Consider the following 6,771-nt stretch of genomic DNA (forward strand, 5'->3'; position numbering starts at 1 on the left):
AATAAAGGTAACAGAAGAAGAAAAAGAAAAAAAAAAAAAAAAGTGGGACTCCATCTGAAACTGAAAAGCTTCTGCACAGCAAAGGAAGCCAGTAACAAAATTAATATGCAACCTGGAAAATAATTTCAAATTATTTATCTAATAAGTGGCTAATATCCAAAATACATAGAACTCATACAACTCAATAGCAAAAAAAGACAATATGATTTAAAAGTGAGCAGGGTATCTAAAGAAATATTTTTCTAAAGATATTACATACATACCAACAGTTACATGAAAAGATGCTCAAAATCACTCTCAAGGAAATGCAAATCAAAACCACAATGAGATATAACCTCATACTTGTCAGGATGATTGTGATCAAAGAAACAACAGAGTGTTGGGGAAAATGCGGAGAAAAAGCAACACTTGCACACCTTAGTGGAAATGTAAATTGGTGCAATAATATGGCAAGCAGTATGGAGAGTCATCAAAAAAAAAAAAATTGAACTACCATATGACTCCAATTCTGAGTATTCTAATCAAAGAAAATGAAAACAGTAGTTTAAAAAGATATATACAGCCCCATGTTCACTGCAGAATTATTTACAACAGCCAAGACATGGAAATAACCTAAGTGTCCATCAAGGGATAAACGAAAAAAAAAACCATGATATTTGTATGTATATCTATTTATCTAATGGAATATTATTTAACTATTAAAAAGGTTGAAATCTTTTCTTCAGCAATAACATGAATGGACCTTGAGGGCATTATGCTAAGTGAAACAAGTTAGACAAAGACAAGTACCATATGATCTTACATGTGTAATCCAAAAATGATAGTATTTTTTTTTTAATGAGCTCATAGATAGAACAGATTGGTCATTGTCAAAGGTGGAAGGGATTGGGCAAAATTGAGTTAAGAGATAGATGGGCCCCTGGGCTGGACAGCTGGTGTTTATCAAGTGAAGTAAAATTGAAGCTTTGTTTTCACCCAGACACTAAGGGACAAGGTGTCCATTCCTGAGGTCAAGGAAGACTTCCCTGTCTGCACATGCATAGGAAGGAAGGCTTCTTGGACATCAAAAAGGGAGGAGATTCCATCCCATAATAAGTGTGGACATGCACCCATCGGCCTCTGTGGTGGGATCCATCTTAGCAAAAAGGCACACACATCTTTGGGAGGGTCTAAGGACCAGTCAGGTGTGAAAAAAGTAACAAAACTATTGGCCAAATGAAAACAAAGACTAGAAGTTCTGTCCTATATCAACAATTTAAATCACCATTTTTACTGTGCTCCTCATTCAGGATGCCTGCACTCCTCTAAGGGGTGTGTATCCTGCTTCTGACAGAAATAAACTTTCTCTGTGTGCTCTTCCATACATTATACTGTGTCTCTAATAGTAAACTTTGTACCTGTTTTGCAGTTTTTGCCTCCTTGAAACGTTTTTTGCTTTCAAATGGGGTAAGTATCAGGGAACTTTGCCTCTAGCCTCTAACTCCTGGTGGGCTGCCAGCTAGATTCAATCCCTGGACAGGGAAATAAGATCCTGCTTCAAGACTACTGTCCCTCTGAAAACAAAACGAGTGAGTGAGGGTCAAATGGTACAGATTTCTAGTTGTAACATGAATAAGTTAGGGAGATATAATTTACAACCTAGAAACTATAGTTGAAGGGGCTTGCCATGTGGCTCAGTGGTAAAGAATCTGCCTGCCAGTACAAGGAAATGCAGGAGACACTGGTTCAATCCCTGGATCTGGAAGATCCACCTGGAGGAGGAAATGGCAACCCACCCCAGTATTCTTGCCTGGAAATCCCATGGACAGAAGATCCTGTTGGGCTACGGTCCATGGGGATCACAAAGAGTTGGACATGCCTGAGCACACATGCACAAACTATAGTTAATAATACTACATTGCATACTTGAAAGTTGTTAAGAGAGTAGATCCTAAAAGTTCTCATCACAAGAAAAAATATTTGGTAACTATACATGGTGATGAATGTTAACTGGATTTATTGTGTAGATTATTTTTCAATACATGCAAATATTGAATCATTATGTTGTATACCTGAAACTGGGGCCTCCCAGGTGGCACTAGTGGTAAAGAATCCACTTGCCAATGCAGGAGATATAAGAGATGCAGGTTCGATCCCTGGGTCGGAAAGATCCCCTAGAGGAGGTCATGGCAACCAACTCTAGTATTCTTGCCTGGAGAATCCCATGGACAGAGGAACCCAGTGGGATACAATCCACAGGAGAGGAATCCAGTGGGATACAATCCACAGGGTTGCAAAGAGTTAGACACTCTTGAAGCAACTTAGCAGGCATGCATGCATACCTGAAACCACTATAATGTTATATGTCAATTATATCTCAATAAAAAAGAAAACAGTATCATCTAATTCCTCAAATTAAACAAATTTACTTTGATTTGTGAAAGATTGTGGTTCAAACTATTTAACAAATATTTTCTAGTTAAAATCCAATTTATTTTACAGCACAAGAATTTCATAAAGAGATGCCATTTTATCTTAAGTAACTTAGCCTCAGAACACACAGGAAACTGACACATTTGTGTGGCAGTGCTCAGACACTTTTATTTTCCCCAAATCCCTCATCCTTTCCTCCTGCTCAAAATAAGATCTTGGGATGGGAGGAATAGTCAGATAGAAAAAATATTTTTTTTAATATGTAATAAATTAAACCCATGATCTGATTCCTTTTCCTATATACTAACTTCTCAAAATAGCTAATGTTTGCTCCACTACCTAATATTTCTCATACCTTATAGCCTCTATTTTCACATTTCTATTATACTGTGCCTCAGGTTTCCAGTTGCCCTAATTTATTTCTTCCCAGTTACCCACAGCTTCCCTTCCACAAGAAATAGTTTATAGGCTGGTACTAAAACGCAGGCTCTTTACTCCAAGTTTCCAAATTATTTTTTGTTTTTCTCTTATGTATTAAAAACTATCAAAATGAGAAATGTTTCAGGGTATTGCTATGAAATACGTAATTAACACTTTTTAAATCAATATGTAAAGGCTGAGCGAGACATTGACTTGCTTTTCAATCCTCCACCTGCCCTATTAAATTGTCTTGTTTTGCAATTCATCCTATGCGTTTCAGGCTCTTTGTGCTCTGTAATATAATCACATATGAAATATATCTATGCTAGTAGAGGATTTCTAGAGGAGATAATATGATCTTCCTGGGGAAGTTTCTGGAAATGCCATCAATTTGTATTCAGTCCATTAATGTTTACCAGATTCTTACTATATGTGAGTCACTTAATATAAAAAGATTTATTCTCAACCACGCAGCTTTTGCAAAGGTCAGTCTTTTCAGCAGATGAAATAGTAAGAGCCTTCCCAGCCATATTATCCACTGTGTCAAAACATGTCAGAGAAAAACCAAAAAAATGCACAGCAAGTCCTTGACTAGCTACCAGGATTTTTATTTTATATTTTCTAGAACCATGTATTGTTATTATTGTTACTTTTTTTGTCACCAAGCTCATACATACTGACATAAAGGACAATGTTGTGAAAGTAAAATAAATTTTAAAATTCTTATTGAATATTAATATTTAATATCCAGCAGACACTGTCAATTGCAAACTGGCACTGGCAAGAATGCCCAAATAGCAATCAGTGCTCATAAACGGTCCTCAATATCAGATGCACATCAGAACCAATTAGCAAGAATGCCCACTGGCACTCACAAATAGGAAGGTCGCCAATGTGCACATCGGTGGACTTATCCAGTATTGGAGTTCATCAGCTTGTTGCAAATATGTTTCCACTACACCCAGAAAAAGCTTAAGTTGCCAGCAAGTGCCAAGCAGGGGAGAAATAGGGAAGACCCTCAAAACAAATGGTTTTGGCAGCTGCTAGGAACATCTACCTGGACAAGGCAGTGGCACCCCACTCCAGTACTCTTGCCTGGAATATCCCATGGATGGAGGAGCCTGGTAGGCTGCAGTCCATGGGGTCGCTAAGAGTCAGACATGACTGAGTGACTTCACTTTCACTTTTCACTTCCATGCACTGGAGAAGGAAATGGCAACCCACTCCAGTGTTCTTGCCTGGAGAATCCCAGGGACAGGGGAGCCTGGTGGGCTGCCGTCTATGGGGTCGCACAAAGTCGGACACGACTGAAGTGCCTTAGCAGCAGGAACATCTCCCAAATCCCCTACTTAGGGCTAGCTAGCCACTAGCAGCAGGTTAATATACTGTCACAACCACAGCTCCCCCTTGAAAACCGCAGGACAGCCAGGTGCCAGGAAAGCACAGGAGACAGCCCCTCATTGGGCGCCAAAATCTGTTACCAAAAACGGTGTGGGGTGTGTTCCAGTTGCTTACTGCTGTAAAGTCAATAAACAGGCCGGGTTGATGAAAGCAAAGTTTACTTTATTTAAGATGCTGGTAAGTGGGAGGGAGGTGGTGGACATCTATCAGAATTCCAACTCTCCCCAGCAAGCAGAGGGTGAGAGCTTTTCTAGACAGAAGAGGGGAGGCTACATGTAGAAATACAGTCAACTCTGATGTTCATTTTTAAATTGATCATTGGTGATCTGCCCAGCGTCATCATGATTATTTTAGGTACAGTTTATCTTCAGTTCCAAGGTCCATTTGCTCCCATCTATCTGAGGGCCAATTCTCAGCACTGTGGCAGCTTATGTCCTGGGTACAGTCTGGTCATCATGTAGTTCTCCACCTGTTGCTTTAGTATCTATAAGACAGCTCACACGATATGGCCCAAAATATTGTCTATATCTCTTAAGAAAGAACTAACAGTCCTTGACTATGTTTAATACTGTGCTAAGTTGCTTCAGTTGTCTCCAACTCTGTGCAACACTATGGACTATAGCCCTCTAGCCTCTTCTGTCCATGGGGTTTCCCGGGCAAGAACACTGGAGAGAGTTGCCATGTCCTCCTCCAGGGGATCTTTCTGACCCAGGAATAGAACATACCTTTCCCATGTCTTCTGCATTAGCAGGTGGATTCTTTAGCACTGAATTACCTTGAAAGTGTTTAATGGCTACACTATTATTATTTAGTCTCCTTTGACTGTTTTTCTTTTTTCCCCCACATTTCTCATTTTTCTTATCAAACTTTCTTTTTGACAAAATTTTTCCATAGACAAAAGGCAGGAAGAGGACAAGGTGTGGGGGCAAGGATCATGGGGTCCTGCTCTGTTTCAGTAATGTCTGTATGCCTGGAATGTAGAAAGTGAGGAGTGTATGAATACTTTCCCAAATTAGGGTGAGTTCAGTTCAGTCACTAAGTCATGTCCGACTCTGCGACCCCATGAATTGCAGCACACCAGGCCTCCCTGTCCATCACCAACTCCCAGAGTTCACTCAAACTCATGTGCATCAAGTCGGTGATGCCATCCAGCCATCTCATCCTCTGTCGTTCCTTTCGCCTCCTGCCCCCAATCCCTCCCAGCATCAGGGTCCTTTCCAATGAGTCAACTCTTTGCATGAGGTGGCCAAAGTATTGGAGTTTCAGCCTCAGCATCAGTCCTTCCAATGAACACCCAGGACTGGTCTCCTTTAGAATGGACTGGTTGGATCTCCTTGCAGTCCAAGGGACTCTCAAGAGTCTTCTCCAACACCACAGTTTAAAAGCATCAATTCTTTGGTGCTCAGCCTTCTTCACAGTCCAATTCTCACATCCATACATGACCACTGAAAAAAACCATAGCCTTGACTAGACGGACCTTTGTTGGCAAAGTAATATTTCTGTTTTTTAATATGCTATCTAGGTTGGTCATAACTTTCCTTCCAAGGAGTAAGCGTCTTTTAATTTCATGGCTGAAATCACCATCTGCAGTGATTTTGGAGCCCCCAAATATAAAGTCTGACACTGTTTCCACTGTTTCCCCATCTATTTGCCGTGAAGTGATGGGACCGGATGCCATGATCTTAGTTTTCTGAATGTCTAGCTTTAAGCCAACTTTTTCACTCTCCTCTTTAACCTTCATCAAGAGGCTTTTTAGTTCCTCTTCACTTTCTGCCATAAGGGTGGTGTCATCTGCATATCTGAGGTTATTGATCTTTCTCCTGGCAATCTTGATTCCAGCTTGTGCTTCTTCCAGCCCAGCATTTCTCATGATGTACTCTGCATATAAATTAAATAAACAGGGTGACATATATAGCCTTGATGTGCTCCTTTTCCTATTTGGAATCAGTCTGTTGTTCCATGTTCAGTTCTAACTGTTGCTTCCAGACCTGCATATAGGTTTCTCAAGAGGCAGGTCAGGTGGTCTGGTATTCCCATCTCTTTCAGAATTTTCCACAGTTTATTGTGATCCACACAGTCAAAGGTTTTGGCATAGTCAACAAAGCAGAGGTAGATGTTTTTCTGGAACTCTCTTGCTTTTTTGATGATCCATCAGATGTTGGCAATTTGATCTCTGGTTCCTCTGCCTTTTCTAAAACCAGCTTGAACATATGGAAGTTCATGGTTCACATATTGCTGAAGCAGAAGCTAGAAATTTCAGGTCATTTCTGGGTGATTAATGTGTCCAGGATATACCAGGTTTCTGGTTAGAATTTACCAGAATAGGTATGTCCACTAACCTGCCACAGTGCCTAGTTTTAAAAGCAGTTTTGTCCTCATGTAAGAGCTTGGTGGTAAAACTGATTCTGCAATGTTTCTGAACATTATTGAAAAAGGATTATATAATTGCAATAGATATTAGTTATCTTTTTTTAACCAAGAATTTGAGGATTTTTAAAGACCACAAAGTTGCAATACCAGTAGATAATGATAAGTTAA

Source organism: Bos mutus, chromosome 6 (assembly GCF_027580195.1).
Source record: "Bos mutus isolate GX-2022 chromosome 6, NWIPB_WYAK_1.1, whole genome shotgun sequence".
Taxonomy (NCBI): domain Eukaryota; kingdom Metazoa; phylum Chordata; class Mammalia; order Artiodactyla; family Bovidae; genus Bos; species Bos mutus.